Source organism: Bombina bombina, chromosome 4, assembly GCF_027579735.1.
Source record: "Bombina bombina isolate aBomBom1 chromosome 4, aBomBom1.pri, whole genome shotgun sequence".
NCBI classification, from domain to species: Eukaryota; Metazoa; Chordata; class Amphibia; order Anura; family Bombinatoridae; genus Bombina; species Bombina bombina.
The window spans coordinates 593420706-593443029 of record NC_069502.1 but is presented as its reverse complement, the minus strand read 5'-3'; the positions used below and the strand labels follow the sequence as shown (position 1 = coordinate 593443029).

The following is a 22324-nucleotide window of genomic DNA, read 5'->3' as shown; positions in this document are numbered from 1 at the left end:
TCAGATGTGAATAAAGTTCTCCTTAGTGCCTTAACTTTTTTTTAATCTCTTTATTTTTTACTTTGCTTTCTTTTTCTTTCCTCATTTTCACATCTTACCTTCTGCCTGACGTATTTCTCATATTTTTTTCTTCTCTGACCTGTATATGTATCTATAGCCCTCTACTGCTGTTTTGCTGCTTATTATATGTACTTCACTGTACCATCTATGGTGAATAGAAGACCTATCAAAATGTGATTAAATGGATATGAAAATTTTGTTTTGTGATTCAGCTAGAGCATGCATTTAAAAAATTACAATTTACTTCTATTATCAAATTTAATTAGTTCCCAAATATATTCTGTGTTGCGATACCTAGGTAGGTGTGTAGAGCACTACATAGCAGGAAATGGTGCTGCCATCTAGTGTTCTTGCAAATGGATAACATTCTTGACAAAGGGCTGCCATAAAGTGCTCCAGACACGTGCACGCTCCTAAGCATACATCACTGCATTTTAAACAAAAAATACCATGGGAACGAAGAAAATTTGAAAATAGAAGTAAATTAGAAAGCTGTTTATAATTGCATGCTCTATCTGAATCATGAAAGAAAAACGTTGTGTTTCATATCCATTTAATGACAAAGCACACAAGTCTACTATTACTTGTTATTTGAGGGAAAGGAGCACTAGAGAGGTTTATGGGACAGAGCAAGTAAAAAAAAATAAAAAAAATAGAACATTATTAAGTATCAATGTAGTTATAGGAAACGTCAAATGACAGCTCAATTTTATACATAGGACTCTATTTATCAAAATGTAGATACAGCTTTGGATCTCCTTCAGTTCAGGCTGACATGAGCGAGACGATAGTTAGGAAGCAGCTGGCATCATAATGCTGTTTTATAATCTCTCTTTAAAATCACCGTGGCCTAGTTCGACCTGGCAGTGTTATATGAGAGAAATGATGAAAGCCGGCAACATTTATATTAGATGCTTCTTAACCTGCTATGTCAACTCTAAAGTGGTGTTTTTGTCAATCCCCCATGACTTGTCCGACTTGGGTAATTGCACATGCAGCGGCTTACTCAATGATAAATACAGTCAGTGTATTGCTTCCCCAATTGGCCCATCTTGATAGTTTAGAAATGGGTTGGTATCCCCATCACATATGCCACCGCTGAATGCTTTAAATACACTAACCTGTTTACTGCTGTAGGAGATGGCAAGTGTGATGGAAACCCTGTAATATTTTAAGGGGTAATGCAGGTTTTGTAAAAGATAATATCCAATGGTAGTTTGTCATACCACTAATTATTAAAGGGACACTCAAGTCAAAATAAAAAGTTCATTATTCAGATAGAACATGCAACTTTCACATTTATTTCCATTAACAAAATGTGCACAGTCTTTTTATATTTAAACTTTTCGAGTCACCAGCTCCTACTGAGCATGTGCAAAAATTCACAGAATAAATGTATATGCAGTTGTGATTGGCTGATGGAGTGTGTAGTCTGTGAACTCTGCGCTAATTTCTTGGGTACCTCTGGCTCCCCTCAAAGGCCCCCTAGTGGACCTGAAAAGGTAAAGAATATGTAAGGTGTAGAGGCAAGCGCCTATAAGGCTGAGGTAGTTAATGTGTAGGATAGTATGGGAGGTCAAATACTAAATGTTAAGGTTCTAAAAGTTAAATATTTATTACACACTAACAATACAATTTATAATATATCATGGATCCATGTTACATAAAAATGTTAAAAATATTAAAAAATGAGGTGTTAAAAACAAGGTATTACACAAAATTTCACAATGAGATGTCCTGATATAGTGACCGGTCTATTATGGAATGTTACTAATACATAATCCAGGTTGGCAAATGCAGTCCAAATGAACAGTCTTTTATGTGCAAGTCCTGATGTATCTGTGAAGAAATTAATGAGATGATAGTGGTTTATAATGTGCAATTATCTCCAAAATAGTTCATGAAAACATCCGAAATCCAAAAACAAGAGGAAAAAGTAAAAATGAAAAATAAAAATAAAATAAAAATAAAAAATAATTAGTTGATGGATAGTGCAAAAAGTACAAAAAGATTAGTGTATAATGCTAAAATTGCAAACAATGTAGCAATATATGAAATAGTGGCACTATAAAAATGTGAAAAAATGATAATATGGGTCCACAAATCTAGTGAGGATGTGGGAAAAGTGATTGTTGTATTCCAAAAACAATGTTCAGGGTTCTTCAAAGAAAGAGTTTCAAATATCTCCAAGTAAAACGTGCAAAACCTGTGAAAAAATATAAACAATACTGTAGAGTGTATTTCAAATGAAATAATGTATTGGTATTAAACTTACTTAGTCGACGCGTTTCGGCCTTACTTTAGGCCTTTATCAAGACTAAATAACCTAAGTAATCTGTGGCCATAAATAGGGTGTCTAAGCCAATATTGGCTGATGGCTGTCTCACTGTACGTGTATGCTTTTGTGATTGGATGATGGCTGTCACATGGTACAAGGGAGTGGAAAAAGAAATAACTGTTAAAATTGTCAGAAAAAAATCTACTACTCTTTTGAAGTTCAGACTAAGTGCTATTGCATTGTCTTGTTATCTTGCATTTGTTGATTATGCAAATCTACTGTGTTTACTGGTCCTTTAAGTAGTTTTTAAATTTACTTGTAGAACTCCTTGTGTTTTAACCTGAAGAGGTGAGTTGCTTTTAAATTGTTTCAGAAATCGTAGAAAGAGGTCTCATTGTGCACCATTTGTGGCCAGGATACTAACGGCTAGATTTAGAGTTTTGTCGGTAAGGACCCGCGTAGCTAACGCCGGCTTTTTTCTAGCCGCACCATAAAAATAACTCTGGTATTGAGAGTCCACATAAAGGCTGCGTTAGGCTCCAAAAAAGGAGCGTAGAGCATTTTTAACGCAGCTTCAACTCTTGATACCAGAGTTGCTTACGCAAGCGGCCAGCCTCAAAAACGTGCTCGTGCACGATTCCCCCATAGAAAACAATGGGGCTGTTTGAGCTGAAAAAAAACCTAACACCTGCAAAAAAGCCGCGTTCAGCTCCTAACGCAGCCCCATTGTTTGCTATGCGTAAACACTTCCTACGTCTGCACCTAACACTCCAACATGTACCCTGAGTCTAAACACCCCTAACCTTACACTTATTAACCCCTAATCTGCTGCCCTAACATCGCCGACACCTAACTTCAATTATTAATCCCTAATCTGCCGACCGGAGCTCACCGCTATTCTAATAAATGTATTAACCCCTAAAGCTAAGTCTAACCCTAACACTAACACCCCCCTAAATTAATTAACTCTTATTAAATAAATTATTCCTATTTAAAGCTAAATACTTACCTGTAAAATAAATCCTAATATAGCTACAATATAAATTATAATTACATTGTAGCTATTTTAGGATTAATATTTATTTTACAGGCAACTTTGTAATTATTTTAACCATGTACAATAGCTATTAAATAGTTAAGAACTATTTAATAGTTACCTAGTTAAAATAATTACAAAATTACCTGTAAAATAAATCCTAACCTAAGTTACAATTAAACCTAACACTATACTATCATTAAATTAATTAAATAAAATACCTACAATTACCTACAATTAAACCTAACACTACACTATCAATACATTAATTAAATACAATATCTACAAATAACTACAATGAAATAAACTAACTAAAGTACAAAAAATAAAAAAGAACTAAGTTACAAAAAATAAAAAAATATCTACAAACATAAGAAAAATATTACAACAATTTTAAACTAATTACACCTACTCTAAGCCCCCTAATAAAACAACAAAGCCCCCCAAAATAAAAAATGCCCTACCCTAAATTACTAAAGTTAAAAGCTCTTTTACCTTACCAGCCCTGAACAGGGCCCTTTGCGGGGCATGCCCCAAGAAGTTCAGCTCTTTTGCCTGTAAAAAAAACATACAATACCCCCCAACATTACAACCCACCACCCACATACCCCTAATCTAACCCAAACCCCCCTTAAATAAACCTAACACTAAGCCCCTGAAGATCTTCCTACCTTATCTTCACCATACCAGGTTCACCGATCCGTCCTGAAGAGCTCCTCCGATGTCCTGATCCAAGCCCAAGCGGGGGGCCGAAGATGTCCATGATCCGGTAGAAGTCTTCATCCAAGCGGGGCAGAAGAGGTCTTCCATCCGATTTGAAGTCTTCATCCAGGCGGCATCTTCTATCGACATCCATCTGGAGCGGAGCGGCAGCATCCTGAAGACCTCCGACGCGGAACATCCATCCTGGCCGACGACTGAACGATGAATGACGGTTCCTTTAAATGACGTCATCCAAGATGGCATCCCTCGAATTCCGATTGGCTGATAGGATTCTATCAGCCAATCGGAATTAAGGTAGGAATATTCTGATTAGCTGATGGAATCAGCCAATCAGAATCAAGTTCAATCCGATTGGCTGATCCAATCAGCCAATCAGATTGAGCTCGCATTCTATTGGCTGTTCCGATCAGCCAATAGAATGCGAGCTAAATCTGATTGGCTGATTCAATCAGCCAATCAGATTTTTCCTACCTTAATTCCGATTGGCTGATAGAATCCTATCAGCCAATCGGAATTCGAGGGACGCCATCTTGGATGACGTCATTTAAAGGAACCGTCATTCGTCGTTCAGTCGTCGGCCAGGATGGATGTTCCGCGTCGGAGGTCTTCAGGATGCTGCCGCTCCGCTCCAGATGGATGTCGATAGAAGATGCCGCCTGGATGAAGACTTCAATCGGATGGAAGACCTCTTCTGCCCCGCTTGGATGAAGACTTCAATCGGATGGAAGACCTCTTCTGCCCCGCTTGGATGAAGACTTCTACCGGATCATGGACATCTTCAGCCCCCCGCTTGGGCTTGGATCAGGACATCGGAGGAGCTCTTCAGGACGGATCGGTGAACCTGGTATGGTGAAGATAAGGTAGGAAGATCTTCAGGGGCTTAGTGTTAGGTTTATTTAAGGGGGGTTTGGGTTAGATTAGGGGTATGTGGGTGGTGGGTTGTAATGTTGGGGGGGGGTATTGTATGTTTTTTTTACAGGCAAAAGAGCTGAACTTCTTGGGGCATGCCCCGCAAAGGGCCCTGTTCAGGGCTGGTAAGGTAAAAGAGCTTTTAACTTTAGTAATTTAGAATAGGGTAGGGCATTTTTTATTTTGGGGGGCTTTGTTGTTTTATTAGGGGGCTTAGAGTAGGTGTAATTAGTTTAAAATTGTTGTAATATTTTTCTTATGTTTGTAGATATTTTTTAATTTTTTGTAACTTAGTTCTTTTTTATTTTTTGTACTTTAGTTAGTTTATTTCATTGTAGTTATTTGTAGATATTGTATTTAATTAATGTATTGATAGTGTAGTGTTAGGTTTAATTGTAGGTATTTTATTTAATTAATTTAATGATAGTATAGTGTTAGGTTTAATTGTTACTTAGGTTAGGATTTATTTTACAGGCAAATAATTTATTTAATAAGAGTTAATTAATTTTGTTAGATTAAAATTATATTTAATTTAGGGGGGTGTTAGTGTTAGGGTTAGATTTAGCTTTAGGGGTTAATACATTTATTAGAATAGCGGTGAGCTCCGGTCGGCAGATTAGGGGTTAATCATTGAAGTTAGGTGTCGGCGATGTTAGGGAGGGCAGATTAGGGGTTAATACTATTTATTATAGGGTTAGTGAGGCGGATTAGGGGTTAATAACTTTATTATAGTAGCGGTGCGGTCCGCTCGGCAGATTAGGGGTTAATAAGTGTAGGCAGGTGGAGGCGACGTTGAGGGGGGCAGATTAGGGGTTAATAAATATAATATAGGGGTCGGCAGTGTTAGGGGCAGCAGATTAGGGGTACATAAGGATAACGTAGTTGGCGGTCGGCAGATTAGGGGTTAAAAAAATGTAATCGAGTTGCGGCGATGTGGGGGGACCTCGGTTTAGGGGTACATAGGTAGTTTATGGGTGTTAGTGTACTTTAGAGTACAGTAGTTAAGAGCTTTATAAACCGGCGTTAGCCCAGAAAGCTCTTAACTACTGACTTTTTTCTGCGGCTGGAGTTTTGTCGGAAGATTTCTAACGCTCACTTCAGACACGACTCTAAATACCGGAGTTAGAAAGATCCCATTGAAAAGACAGGATACGCAATTGACGTAAGGGGATCTGCGGTATGGAAAAGTCGCGGCTGAAAAGTGAGCGTTAGACCCTTTTTTGAGTGACTCCAAATACCGGAGGTAGCCTAAAACCAGCGTTAGGAGCCTCTAACGCTGGTTTTCACGGCTAACGCCAAACTCCAAATCTAGGCCTAAGTAAGTAATAAAGGACAGCTGTAAGAGCTGTATGATCCATGTGGTCTTCAGTGCGTTTACCCATGATTATCTCCTTATGTGACTGTACCCATGTTATGGATACTTGTACTGTATCACCAGCACTAGAACTACTTGAGGGTACTTTATTTATTATTATTATTATTATTATTATTATCGGTTATTTGTAGAGCGCCAACAGATTCGGCAGCGCTATATCTTTTATGCCATCTTGTGATTGCAGGTCTTTATGTTTAGAAAGGTAAAGTGTAAACATTCATTTATAAATATTCATTTTGGCAAACAATTTAAAAAACTAAAAAGGGTCTTGAGCTTTGGCTTATATATGGTGCTTAGATTTGTTCAGCTACACTTTTGTTCAAATAGATTACTGTTTATGGAGCATGAAACCCAACCTTTTATTTCATGATTCAGATAGAGGCTACTTTTGTAAACAACTTTCTACTTTACTTCTATTATCAATTTCACTTAATTCTCTTCTATCTCCCAGCACCTGAGAAAACCTAGATATGCTTTTTTATATATAAAATAGCTGTTAATGTTCATTGATAACAACTCCTTTTTAAATTGGTTGAGCTTGCAGAAAGAGCAGCCCTCTTTATCAATTTCTCTATACCCAAATGCTTCAATATATTCTTTCTTTGTCTTTGCACAAAAGCTAATACTTAGGGCCCAATTAGCAAAAACCACAAGATTTCAAAGCCTTTCTTAGTGAGATAAGCAGCTCTCAAGCTAAAATTATTATTTCTAAAAGTATTTGAAGGACCTTGCTGTACTGACAAGACTTCTTAGATCATCTTGCCTGAGTTGGGAGCTTTAGATCATCGGGCCCCTAGAGAGAGTAATTGAAACTTAACATCTTAATACCTATATATAAAAACAGTGTGACCTAATCACACAAGTGGGGGCGCTAGAGAAATAAAAAATAATGATAAAAAATAATAATAAATAAAAAAATGCATGTCTATGTAAAGAGCAATATATGTAAAATTCATATGTATAAATTAGGTCTTATATAGAAATAGATATGGTTCTTACAGCACTATTAACATATGAAATGGTGTGAACTGTTTTCAAGTGGTGGCTGCCTCCTCCTCACTGGCAGGTCCAGGTAAAACTATAGAAAATGAAGAAGAACAGAGGGGCGCCTCATGTGAAGTATCATCAGGTGGAAACACAATAAAATCAAAAGATAGCCAAATGGCAGTAGGTAGAGATATCCACTCACAAATAAAATAAAAATATTTTATTAAAAACAAAAAGTTAAAAAAACAACAACACACAAGTTTGTTGTAACAAGTGGATCAAGGGGTTAACAATGTGGCCCCCAATATTTGCAACGCGTTTCTCGGTTTACAAACCGTTTCATCAGGCATATAATAAATCTCAAACCTACCTCTGCCTTTTATCTGATTTTATTGTGTTTCCACCTGACAATATTTCACATGAGGCGCCCCTCTGTTCTTCTTAATTTTTTATATCTTAATACCTGTGTTTACTACCCCTACTGGGTTGCTGCTAATTCTTGTTTACATATCTTATCTTTGGAGAATACAAAAGTATTAATATTTGTTTCAGTACAGGTGGTGTCTTAGCAGGCAAAATCAACTAATTCAGATTAAAACAATAAAGGTAAAGGAGCTATTTGTAAATAATTTAATACACTCCAGCAGGTAAAATTGATCATTAAAGGGACCGGAAACCCCAAACATGATCCGGTTAGAACATACAATTTTAAACAACTTTGAAATTTACTTAAAATGTGCCTCATTCTCTTGTTATTCTTTGCTGAAGGAACAGCATTGCACTACTGGCAGATATCTGAATACATCTAGTTAGCCAATCACAAGAAACAAATGTATGCAGGCACCAATCAGAAGCTAGCTCCCTCTAGCTTAGGATATGTGCTTATTCATTTTAGACAAAGGATACCAAGATAACAGAGCACATTTTAAAATAGAAGTGATTTTTAAAAGTGTCTTAAAATGACATGCTCTGATTCTTGCAAGTTTAATTTTTACCTTCATATCCCTTTAAGAACATATTAAAGGTGAGAACATTTAACAGTACAATGTGTCTCTTTAAATATTATACATTTTTCACTTTTATAACTTATTTTAAAATAATAGATTTAAAATTAGTGTTTTTCACCTAAATATATTTTGTCTCTATAAAGAATCTATATCCATCCAGCAGATGCTAACTGCCAATAATAATCCATATAAGTTCCATATAAAGCATTGGTGAAAATATACAACTATTTTTTTTATCATTTATGTTTTTATTTTTTAAAGTATACATTAGAATTATATACAGAATATTTGAGCAGACGTTTAAATCAATATTATTTTTGTATACATTAGTGTGATGGTTGGAAATTGATATAATACATGTCATGTGTAGTGTCAATAATATAGTTAATGATGTAATGATGTGTAATGATGTGCTATGGATATGTGCTATATATATACATACATACAGTATGTACGAAGTCTGAAAATATAATTTATTTGTAGAGCGCCAACAGATTCCGCAACATAATTTTTCTGCTTGACCAGACCAGGTCTCTTAAACTGTTGTTAAGAAAATTCAATGTGAAAATTAAAAAAAAAAAAAAAAAAAAAGTTTTCATAATTTGATACCTTCAAATTATAAATATTTCTTAAAGGTATACTAAACCCACATTTCTTTCTTAAGGTATGGTGAGTCCACGGAATCATCAATTGCTAGTGGGAATATCACTCCTGGCCAGGAGGAGGAGGCAAAGAGCACCACAGCAAAGCTGGTATATATGTGACTTCCCTTACCCATAACCCCCAGTCATTCTCTTTGCCTCTAGTACAAGGAGGATTTGAAGTAATTAGGTGTCCTGATTAAGATTCTTCTAACAAGATTTTTTTTTTATTTTGAAGTCAGGGCAGGATTGCTCTGATCTTCCATCACAATTTGGGTGTAGCTGTATTACACGTTAGTCTCTTCAGCAGGGCTGTGGTAGCATTAAAGCAGTTAGGAACTTGTAAAGTGGGCTTTGCTGCATTTTTCTAACATGTTGCTGCCCTGATATAGAAAGCCTGAGTAAGTTTACTCTGTCTTTCTCTTTACACAGGTCTCTGTGAGGAGTGGCATCCTCTCAAACTTTGTGAGTCATCTGACTGCCGGACGGCTAGAATGCAGGTAAGTGCCTTTGTTCTTCTGGGGCTAGAAGACAGGCACTGTTGGGGTTAAGGACCCTCTGCTGTTAAGTGGGACAAATCCTGAGGGATACTTAGGGCAGTATGCAGGCACATTAGCATGAGACTTGGAAACTAGGGGTTAATCTCCTTCATAGTAAGGAAGGGATTAACCACCTTGGGGCTTAAATCTTTTTTGTGTACTGTTTGATTTCTAACCTGTATTTTCAGCTTCCTATGGTAGTCTTTGAGAGAAAGCGTGTAGGGCTTAATAGCTAGGAACTCTCATTGTCTTATGAGAAGCTATATCTCTGAGTAGGGGTATTTTATTCTGGTTTTTTAGGAAGCGGAGCGATGCCTTTTTATAAATTTTACTTTTGTCTGTACCCTGTACACATTTGTATGTTGTAGCAGAAGCGCCATCTTAGGTGCTTTTTGGGCGACAGGATGAAGAGCAATGTTTGCACGCTTCATTGCCATGCGGTTTTTGTGGTCCCGCCTCCTTCATTCAGGAGGAGAAGCGCCATCTTGGACTGCTATTTTGTTGTCCCTGCATCGTTCTCCGACCGAGAGCGGAGCAGCGTTTCTGCTCTGCACAGTTTTGAAAGTTACCATGGGAGAGGAATTTTGTCTGTTATCAAAGGGAAGACCTTTTCTTTTCTTTGCTTTGGTATGGTACTCTATTGCATATGATTGTTACATGGGCCATTTTCATATTCCTTATTTATGTTAGAGTTCTTTCATATAAGGAATTTTTAATATAATTTCTAAAGACAATTCTTACACTAATATTTTTTCATTTAAAGTAATACCACAAGTTGAAGAGAAAAAAAGTTTTATTTTTTGAGCCTCATGTCTCCCAGGGTTAGGCTGTTTAGGCAATGACACAGCTTTCTCCTTAAACGTCCCAAGCCTTTATGGCGTTTCATGCAGTGCCCTATGGTTCCTCTCTCCTGGAGGAGTGTATTTGCCTGCAGATTTTGCAGCTCAGGTATTCTTGCAATATCTGAAGCTTCATCTGCCTTTCTTTTTCTTCAGGGAAAGCACAAGAGGATATTTATATATTCAGATAGGGTTTCTGCTCCATTTCTGCTATATAATATTGCTTCCCTCATTAGTTTGATGCGTTGAAGTAGCTAGTAGCTTCTGAGGGTTATATATCAGATTCGTACAGTATAATTCTTTCATCTGATGCTGAAGAGTATCCTTCAGATTTAAGCTTGAACACCTTCGTGTATGTTAAGGAGGTTTTGGCTAATTTGGGGCGACTCTGATCCGCTTGTCGTTGTCAACCCTAAGAGTCTAGTAAACTTTTATAGATACTGGGATTCTTCTGTGGAAGTTGTTCCTGTTCCAGGCCGTGCTAGGAGATTTTTCACAGGAATGGGAGAGGTCAGGGTTTTTTTTTCCTGTCTTTATAAAGATGTTCTCTGTTGCTGTCTCCATTAAATATCAGGGCGCACAGTGCCTTAAGTAGTAGGGCATTTCTACTCTGGCTATGAGAAATACGATTCCTAGAGGGGATAGCTATTCTTTTCAGGATCAATGGACTAAGTATGCCACTGTGTCAAGTGTGGCATCTTATGGGTGCAATGCCTTTTACGATTCCATTTTGGTTGAGACTCCTTTGGAGCAGATCCAGTACAGAATTAAGGCTCTTAAGCTAGCCAGTTCCTTATTTCTGATGCTTCCAAGCATTTTCTGACGGGAGTCAAGATATCTGGCTTCGCTGTACTAGCCCAAGTTTCTGGTACTTCCATACAAGGGTAGGACCTTGTTTGGTCCTGATCTGTAAGGCATAGTTCTGATATTAAAGGAGTTTGCCCCCAATTCGAGATTTGTCCAAGTGGGGGGGTGGGGGTTGATTCTCTCTGTCTTCAAACTTGGATACGAGATGTCCCAGATAGTCTGTGGACATAGTACATCAGGGTTTCTACTTAGTAGTCATTCCTTCTCTTCCTGGGGCAGGTTCCACCTTTCAATTTTATCTGCAGGCCAGATAACGGTGAGACATTTTTGTGGTGCTTTGGGATTTCTCTTCCCTGTGAGAAATAGTTTCAGTTCCTGTAAGAGAAAAGGGCCCTGGATTTTATCATTCCTCTTTGAGGTTCCTGATTAAGAGGGAGTTTTCGTCCTATAGTAGACCTAAAGTGTCTCAACAGGTTGTCTCAGGGAACCATTCTTCAGGTTCCTGAGGTTTGCCTTTCTGTCACACACTTTCAGTTTGTGGCTCTTCCCTTTGGCCTTGCCATGGTTCTCAGAGGGGCTGTATTGGCAGGAATTAGGTTTCAGGGAGTTGCTGTGGTGCCATTCCTGGACGTCATAATGGTTCAGGCGCTATGTGTTCAACAAGCAATCTATCATACTGAGATATTGTTGTCTTTCTTCATTCCTCGATTGGAAGTGAATCTGAAAATAACTTCTCTTGGTCCAGCTACAGAGGTAGTTTCTTAGGGACCAGATTGGTTTACTTCTCTCTGAGGTTATTTTTGACAGAAGTCAGGACATAGAGGATTTTTTCTTCTTTCCTCTGTCAGCACTCTACGGTTTGGCCTTTTAGGGGCTTGATGTATGGAACGGTCTGATGATTGCTTCATTGGACATCATCCCTTTGTCTGATCCATCTGAGAGTCTGCGGTTATGCATGTTCAGATAGTGGACCAAGAGTTTTGGGGCTCTGCCTTAGAGGATAGATCTAGATTGCCGACATGAGATTTTTCCCTATGATTCAGAGAGGGGAATTAGTGGTGGAGCGATTGCTTTGCTTGTGAGAGGTAGCGGGATCGTTACCCACATTCTCCAGAGTCTTTTGTGTTTCTCAGGAGCATCTGTCTTGAGGCGCATTCTTTCGGAGACCTTTCTGAGTAATAGTCACGGTCGCTAGCCTGTTGGGTTGGTGACTATGTACTTGGGAGGAGCTTGCTCTCCACATCACCATCTTGGAGTGGAGAGCTATCTGCAATGCTCTGACGACTTGGCCTCCGTTGTCCTATCCGGTTTTTCAGGTTATAATTGCTGTTTCTTCTCAGCGGTTTACATTAACCACTTGGGAGGACCCTGGAGTTCCTTTGCCATGATTGGCGTGGATTGTTTGGTGGGAGGAAGCATTCTAGTTTATCCGCTATTCACATTTCAGTGTATATGGGGTGTGGACTTCCTGAGCTGTTAGTTTTTTCATCCCGGGAGTGGGTTTTCCCGGAGGTGTTCTCCAGGTAAACTTTCACATGGGGGGTGCTGGAGTTGGAGATAACAGTACGCCAAGTTTCCAGGTTATGTTTAGGGTTAGAGATTAGCAGGCTGCTCTGCTAAATACCTTGGCGGTTCCTTGGGATTTCAGTATGATGGCTCTCCTCCACGAGTCTTTTGCTTGTATCAAATGGGAGTGAGCATCAGTATTGTTATATGTTCCTGCATTGTCTCGCAGGATCTTGTTTTCAGACCTATCGGAGATGTATTTTTTCCATCTAGTTCAGGGTCTTTTCTTTCATTCAACTTTTTTTTTCTCTGAGGCTTTTTGCTTGGGGATTGACTGCTTAGTTATGTCTAAGCGTGGTTTTTCTGAAACGGTCATTGAGATCATGATTCAGGCTCGCAAGTCTGTTTCTAGTTTCTTTTACCATAAGGTATGGTGTAAATTCCCTGATTGGTGTGAATTCGTGGACTTCTCTTGGAAGTAGGGTCAGGATTTCTAGGAGTTTTGCCCTTCTCCAGGTCAGTCTGGAGGACATTTTGTCAGTCAGTTCTCTGAAGGGTCAGTTTTCTGCATTATTTTTTTTTTTTTTTTCACACAAATGTCTGGCGGATGTGCCAGGCATGCATACTTTTGTCAGAACCTGGTTAGTTTCAGGCCTGTTAAAGTCTGTTGCTCTTCTTGGAGCTTTACCTTTGTTTTAAGGTTTTTGCAGCAGGCTCAGTTTGAGCCTTAGCATTCCAAAAGATTTTAAATATTTTTCTTGGAATTTTCTTTTTTGTTATATTTTCTGCTCGGTGAGTTCAGGTACTCTGGGCTTTGCAGTGTGATTTGTGTTTTCTTTTCAGATAAAGTGGTTTTTTATCCTAGGTAGAACTTTTGTTTGGGAATTGTTGTTCCCTCTCTGTGTCCTCATTCTTATTTTTTGAGGTACGTGTATGCACAATTTGGATGTTCTGCAGTCTTCTGTTTTTATTTGTTTTCTCAGTGTTAGAAAACTACTGCTACTTCTCTTTTTTCTGGTTGAGAAGTTTACTTTGTTTGCTTTTCAGAACTGTGGGGCTGGAGTTTTCTGAGAGAGTTATGGCTCATTATTCGAGGGTTGTCTCTTCTTTTTGGGCTTTCAAAATGAAGTTTCTGTGGAACAGATTTGCAAGTCTGCAACTTTGTTTTTCTTTGCATTTTTTTTTTACAAATGTTACACATTTGATTCATTGTCTTGGTTGAGGCTTCTTTTTGGGATATAGGTTCTTCAAGCAGTGGTGCCTTTTGTTTAGGTTACCTGTCTTGTCCCTCCCTAATCATCTGTGTCCTCTAGCTTGGGTATTGGTTCCCACTAGTAATTGATGATTCCGTGGACTCACCATATCTTAGGACAGAAAACATAATTTATGCTTACCTGATAAATTTCTTTCCGGATATGGTGAGTCCAGGGCCCACCCTTTATTTTAAGACCGTTATTTTTACTAAAACCTCAGGCACCTCTACACCTTTGTGTTATCTTCTTTTTCCATTTACCTTCAGCTGAATGACTGGGGGGTTACTGGTAAGAGAAGTGACATTTATAGCAGCTTGGCTGTGGTGCTCTTTGCTTCCTCCTGCTGGCTAGGAGTGATATTCCCTCAGGTAATTGATTCTGTGGACTCATATTCGGAAATAAATACATTTATCAGGTAAGCATAAATTATGTTTTTTTCTTTCATGATTCAGATAGAGCAGGCAATTTTAAGCAACTTTCTAATTTACTCCTATTGTCATTTTTTTTATAATTCTGTTGCTATCGTTATTTGAAAAGCAAGAATGTAAGCTTATGAGCCGGCCCATTTTTGGTTCAGCTCCTGTGTAGCGCTTGCTGATTGGTGGCTAAAGGTAATCCACCAATCAGCAAGCGCTACCCAGGGTTCTGAACCAAAAATGGGCCGGCTCCTTAGCTTAGATTCCTGCTTTTCCAAATAAAGATAGCAAGAGAACGAAAAAAAGTTGATAATAGGAGCAAATTAGAAAATTACTTAAAATGGCTGCTCTGTCTGAATCATGAAAGAAAAGAAATTGGGTTTAGTATCCCTTTAATTCAGATAATCTGCATAAATCTCTTGTGCTTATCATAGCATAGGAACAATTACACAAGTACACAAAATGTGTTACATTTTTTATTATATTTTTGGTAACATTTTTAAAAGGTTGTCTCTTTGACTACATATTTTGGTAGCCCTGTTAAAACCACACCCATTGAAAGTCATATCTATCATATGGCATTTTCTTACGTACTTTAACTACGACTGTCATTACACATAATAATATGTATACTTCTACTAGGAGAAACATAAGCCCTAGTAAGACAGATATTCCTTGCATGGTTTCTCTCGGTTCCTTATTTGAATATGCAGTTGTACCTTTTTTTCAGAGAGATTGTTTTGGCTGAAATCCACTATAAAATATATAGGTATAAAATACAGATTTTTTTTTTTAATATAACACAGTAAGGTTTAAGTATATTTAATTGCATTTTCTTTCTTATTCTAAGATTCTCTTATATTAACAATAATAGGCAAACAGCAGTTTAACATATACATAAAAAGCTACAAAAAGAGCCCCTGAGGTCTATAAAAAGCAGTCAACATCTATTAAGATAACAGCACACTGAAGAGCATGTTCTGCTGAAGCGTTAAATGGCGTTGTAATAGATGTTTGATAGCATCACAATGCGGTTCATTTAGAAAAGTGTGCCCAGTTTCCATTTAGACTGTGTATTTAAAAGAAAAAAATATGAATAATATTTCATAATGATTTGTGATCTGTGAAAAATAGCAATGGATGTTAATGATGCTGTAAATAATTTGTTAAGCTTTAAACAACTATTTTATTGAGAAATGAAGGCATATAGGTTTACAAGTGGATAGCATGTTGTGCTTATTCATATGGTGAACCTGTGCTAAGATTAGTACAAATCTGGTATTACAAGTGGATAGCATGTTGTGCTTATTCATATGGTGAACCTGTGCTAAGATTAGTACAAATCTGGTATTACAAGTGGATAGCATGTTGTGCTTATTCATATTGTGAACCTGTGCTAAGATTAGTACAAATCTGGTATTACAAGTTAAAAGTAAAAAAGATTTACTAGAGAATCTTAATGTGGCCAACATTATGGGCTCGATTTATCTAGCCCTTCTCCTCCCTATGACTGCAGGTTCTCAGAAGAGAACTTATAGCCAGGATTTATCAAGCAGCGGTCACCATGCTTCCTACCCTCTTCTCCACCTCTTAGGTGGAGAATTTCAATCTCCCCAGTCTCATCCGTCCGGGGAGATTGACAGCTCCTGCCTGCACGTGATTGACTGTGCGTAGGCAGTGGGCGGGATTGCACGCATCGCAAAATAGCGCTCGTGTGCAATGTTAAATTCCGTCAGCGGATTGCTGCCAGCTAGAGGAGAGCTGGGGGGGGGGGGAAATTTGTCCGCCCTTGATTAATAAATCGAGCCCTATTTAGCAAGCTCTGTATTTCTCTTGTAAGGTGTATCCAGTCCACGGATCATCTATTACTTGTGGGATATTCTCATTCCCAACAGGAAGTTGCAAGAGGACACCCACAGCAGAGCTGTAATATAGCTCCTCCCCTAACTGTCATACCCAGTCATTCTCTTGCAACTCTCAACAAGCAAGGACGTTGTAGGAGAGAGTGGTTAAATATAGCTAGTTTATTTTCTTCAATCAAAAGTTTGTTATTTTTAAATAGTACCGGAGTTGTGCTATTTTATCTCAGGCAGTAAATAGAAGAAGAATCTGCCTGAGGTGTCTATGATCTTAGCAGGTTGTAACTAAGATCCATTGCTGTTCTCACATATGTCTGAGGGTATTACACAGATGAGGTAACTTCAGCGAGAGAATGGCGTGTGGTTTATTCTGCTATCAGGTATGTGCAGTTATAATTTTTTCTAGAGATGGAAAACACTAGAAAATGCTGCTGATACTGGATTAATGTAAGTTAAGCCTGAATACAGTGATTTAATAACGACTGGTATGATGCTTACTCTCAGGGGTAATACCCTTATGATATTGCAATATAAAACGTTTGCTGGCATGTTTAATCGTTTTTATATATGCTTTGGTGATAAAACTTTATTGGGGCCTAGTTTTTTTCCACATGGCTGGCTTAAATTTTGACTAGAAACAATTTCCACTGTTGTAGTATAAAAGTTACAGTTGGTGCAGTTAAAATTACAAACTGTGACATCCAGCTTCCCTCAAAGGCCCTCTGAATGCTATAGGACATCTCTAAAGGGCCCAAAGGCTTTCCAAAGTCGTTTATTGGGGAAGGTAGGGCCACAGCCTGCTGTGGCAGTTGGTTGTGACTGTTAAAAAACGTCTATTTCGTTTTTTTTATCCGTTTTTTGAACTAAGGGGTTAATCATCCATTTGCAAGTGGGTGCAATGCTCTGTTAGCCTATTATACACACTGTAAAAATTTCGTTTGATTTACTGCATTTTTTCACTGTTTTTCAAATTCTGACAAAATTTGTTTCTCTTAAAGGAACAGTACTGTTTTTTATATTTGCTTGTTAACTTGATTTAAAGTGTTTTCCAAGCTTGCTAGTCTCATTGCTATTCTGTATAAACATGTCTGACATAGAAGAAACTCCTTGTTTATTATGTTTAAAAGCCATGGTGGAACCCCCCTTAGAATGTGTACCAAATGTACTGATTTCATTTTATGCAATAAAGATAATTTTCTGTCTTTAAAAAAAATTATCACCAGAGGAATCTGACGAGGGGGAAGTTATGCCGACTAACTTTCCCCACGTGTCAGACCCTTTGACTTCCGCTTAAGGGACTCACGCTCAAATGGCGCCAAGTACATCTAGGGCGCCCATAGCGTTTACTTTACAAGACATGGCGGCAGTCATGGATAATACACTGTCAGCGGTATTAGCCAGACTACCTGAACTTAGAGGTAAGCGAGATAGCTCTGGGGTGAGACAAAATGCAGAGCATACTGACACTTTAAGAACCATGTCTGATAGTGCCTCACAATATGCAGAAGCTGAGGAAAGAGAGCTTCAGTCAGTGGGTGATGTTAATGACTCAGGAAAGATACCTGATTCTAATATTTCTACATTTAAATTTAAGCTTGAACACCTCCGCGTGTTGCTTAGGGAGGTTTTAGCTGCTCTGAATGACTGTGATACCATTGCAGTGCCAGAGAAATTGTGTAGACTGGATAAATACTTTGCAGTGCCGGTGTGTACTGATGTTTTTCCAAATACCTAAAAGGTTTACAGAAATTATTAATAAGGAATGGGATAGACCAGGTGTGCCGTTCTCTTCCCCTCCTATTTTTAGAAAAATGTTTCCAATAGACGCCACCACACGGGACTTATGGCAGACAGTCCCTAAGGTGGAGGGAGCAGTTTCTACTCTAGTAAAGCATACTACTATCCCTGTCGAGGACAGTTGTGCTTTTTTTAGATCCAATGGATAAAAAATTAGGTTACCTTAAGAAAATATTTATTCAACATGGTTTTATCCTACAGCCCCTTGCATGCATTGCCCCTGTCACTGCTGCTGCGGCGTACTGGTTTGAGTCTCTGGAAGAGGTTTTACAGGTAGCGACTCCATTGGATGACATACTTGGCAAACTTAGAGCACTTAAGCTAGCCAATTTTATTCTGATGCCATTGTTCATTTGACTAAACTAACGGCTAAGAATTCTGGTTTTGCTATACAGGCGCGCAGAGCGCTATGGCTTAGATCATGGTCAGCTGACGTGACTTCAAAATCTAAGCTACTTAACATTCCCTTCAAGGGGCAGACCCTATTTGGGCCTGGTTGAAGGAGATTGCTGATATCACTGGAGGAAAAGGTCATGCCCTTCCTCAGGACAGGTCCAAATCTAGGGCCAAACAGTCTAATTTTCGTGCCTTTCAAAACTTCAAGGCAGGTGCGGCATCAACTTCCTCTAATAATAAACAAGAGGGAACTTTTGCTCAATCCAAGACGGTCTGGAGACTAAACCTGACCTGGAAAAAAAGGAAAGCAGGTAAAAAAGCCTGCTGCTGCCTCTAAGACAGCATGAAGGAACGGCCCCCTATCCGGGAACGGATCTAGTAGGGGGCAGACTTTCACTCTTTGCCCAGGCGTGGGCAAGAGATGTTCAGTATCCCTGGGCGTTGGAAATTATATCCCAGGGATATCTTTTGGACTTCAAAGTTTCCCCCCCAAAAGGGAGATTTCACCTTTCACAATTATCTGCACACCAGATAAAGAGAGAGGCATTCTTACACTGTGTACGAGACCTCCTAGTTATGGGAGTGATCCATCCAGTTCCAAAGGAGGAAAAGGGACATGGTTTTTACTCAAATCTGTTTGTGGTTCCCAAAAAAGAGGGAACCTTCAGACCAATTTTGGATCTAAAGATCTTAAACATATTCCTCAAAGTTCCGTCGTTCAAGATGGAAACTATTCATACCATCCTACCACTGATCCAGGAGGGTCAATATATGACTACAGTGGATCTAAAGGATGCTTATCTTCACATTCCGATACACAAAGATCATCATCGGTTTCTCAGGTTTGCCTTTCAATACAGGCATTACCAGTTGTAGCTCTTCCCTTGGGATTAGCTACAGCCCCAAGAATCTTTACAAAGGTTCTAGGGTCGCTTATGGCGGTCCTAAGGCCGCGGGGCATAGCAGTAGCCCCTTATTTAGACGACATCCTGATACAGGCGTCAAACTTCCAAATTGCCAAGTCTCATATGGACATAGTACTGGCATTTCTGAGGTCGCATGGGTGGAAAGTGAACGAGGAAAAGAGTTCTCTATCCCCACTCACAAGAGTTTCCTTTCTAGGGACTCTGATAGATTCTGTAGAAATGAAAATTCACCTGACGGACTCCAGGTTATCAAAGCTTCTAAATTCCTGCCGGGTTCTTCATTCCATTCCGCGCCCTTCGGTGGTTCAGTGTATGGAAGTAATCGGCTTAATGGTAGCGGCAATGGACATAGTGCCGTTTGCACGCTTACATCTCAGACCGCTGCAACTATGCATGCTCAGTCAGTGGAACGGGGATTACACAGATTTGTCCTCTCAACTGAATCTGGACCAAGAGACCAGGTATTCTCTTCTCTGGTGGCTATCTCGGGTCCATCTGTCCAAAGGTATGACCTTTCGCAGGCCAGATTGGACAATTGTTACGACAGATGCCAGCCTTCTAGGTTGGGGTGCAGTCTGGAACTCCCTGAAGGCTCAGGGATCGTGGACTCAGGAGGAGTCTCTCCTTCCATGAAATATTCTGGAACTAAGAGCGATATTTAAGGCTCTTCAGGCTTGGCCTCAGTTAGCAACTCTGAGGTACATCAGATTTCAGTCGGACAACATCACGACTGTAGCTTACATCAACCATCAAGGGGGAACGAGAAGTTCCCTAGAGATGTTAGAAGTTTAAAAAATAATTGGTATGTCAGACAGCAGGAGCGAGCTGCACTTAGTGCTATGGCGGGGTCGGGCCGGGCTGTGACTATACAGCTGGCCCGATGCGCTGTTAGAAAAAAACAGACCCGCTCAGAAGATCACAGAGAGCGGGTCTGTAAAACAGCAGTTATTTTTTAAATTCAAAGGGGAAATTTGGTTTTACAATGTTTGCGCTATTATAATGTTATATAATTCCGCACTATGTGCAGAATTATATAACATTTTGTTTATGGTTTACCGTCCCTTAAAGCTGTACTTTATTGGAAGGAGAAATAACAATTTTAAATGGTTTTATTTAGCTAAAGAAATTTACCATTAAAGCGATATGAAACCCAACTTTTTTTCTTTCATGATTCAGATAGAGCATGCAATTTTAAACAACTTTCTAATTTACTTCAATTATAATTTTTTCTTCGTTCTCTTAGTATCTTTTTTTAAAAAGCAGAGATGTATGCTTAGGGGCGACCCATTTCTGAAGCATTATATGGCAGCAGTTTTGTATGAATGTTATCCATTTGCAAAAGCACTAGATGGCAGCACTAGGTATCCCTTCAACATAGAATATAATGGGAACTAAGCAAAATCGATTATAGAAGTAAATTGGAAACTTTTTAAAAATGGTATGCTCTGTCTGAATCATAAAATATTTTTGGGGGGGTTTATATCCCTTTAATAGTATCAATTTAAATAGTTATATTTAATACAATAGCATATTTCCTTTTTAATGTTTGCCCCTCCCTCCTCACTCGTACTGTAGGTCCTTGTGCTGATCTATTCCACTCCATAATCTTCTATTCCATTGAGCTTCTTGAAACTTACTATCTGATTCTGTGTACATAGATTTTCATAAAAAACATGCAATTTTAAATTTTTCCCCAATTTCTCTCTATCTAATTTGCTTCATTCTCTTGGTATCCATTGTTGAAAAGCAAACATAGGTATGCTCTGAAGCAATGCACTACTGTGAGCTAGCTTCTTGTCACGGTCTCACCCATTGCGTTCAGCTAGGCCCCAGTAGAGCATTGTGCTCCATCAACAAAGGATACCAAGAGAATAAAGCAAGTTTGATAATAGAAGTAAATCTAAATGAAATTCTATGCTCTGTCTGAAACCTAAAAGTTTTCTTTCATGATTATGTCCCTCTAAGGTCTATTTCTCAACTCTATATATTAATTGTATAACATTTTGCTGTGAAGAAGGAACATGTTATTTCTGTAAACACAAATTCACAGTTTTGAGAACTATAAAACCAATAATATGTGATATCTTCAAGATAGAAACATTGCCCAAAATAATATGACACAAACCTCTGGGAGAGCATGACATTGTGAATGGATTAATTGAATTAATTTAATACAAAAATTAAACATTACAGCATCTTGCTATATAATGAAAAACTAATCTATATTTTAGGATGATTAACCTTTAGATTATAATGTGTATTAAATAGAATCTTTAGATATATTTTCCTCATAAAGCATTTTATTTTTAAAAATAAAAATCCTATTTTAAATATAACAAAAAATCGGATTTAAAAATAACATCTGATCGTTTTTTGTTTTTTAAATAATTGATTTTTAGCCACCCTGTCTGTGTGTGTGGATGTGTGTGTGTATATATATATATATATATATATATGATTCTGTATAAAGACAAACACAATGTTTACTGCACAAATTATCATTAAGTCAATAAATGTTAAATTATTAATGAATTTAAGATTTGGAAAGCTTTGATGAATCAGTGCCAGGTTTTTAAAAACCCTATTATAAACAGGGGCACTTTCATTCATCAAACTTTACATTTTACTCGTTCTGTTAAAATATTTACCTTTTAATCTTGAAAGCCACTCCAGCGATTCCCCCTCCTGCCGCTCGTCACTTCATACGTCAGCAATGATGAATACGGCATCCTCCAATCACGTGGAGGAGGAAGCCGGATTCGTCATTTTGACACATGAAGAGGCTTGCGATGGGCGGGGGAAGTGTTAGAACAGCTTTCAAGATTAAAAGGTAAATATTTTAACAGAATGAGTGAAAGGTAAAGTTTGATGAATGAAAGTTACCCCTGTTTTAATAGGGTTTTTAAAAACCTGGCACTGATTCATCAAACTTTACATTCACTTTAAGTAACAGTTATAAATAGCAGAAAA

At 38.3% G+C, this 22324-nt stretch overlaps 1 protein-coding gene across 1 annotated transcript in view; it reads left to right on the top strand.

The window, feature by feature from the left end:
* The window catches only part of ASCC3 (activating signal cointegrator 1 complex subunit 3), a 1409126-nt gene that overhangs the window by 47310 nt on the left and 1339492 nt on the right, over positions 1-22324 (top strand). The window lies entirely within an intron of this gene.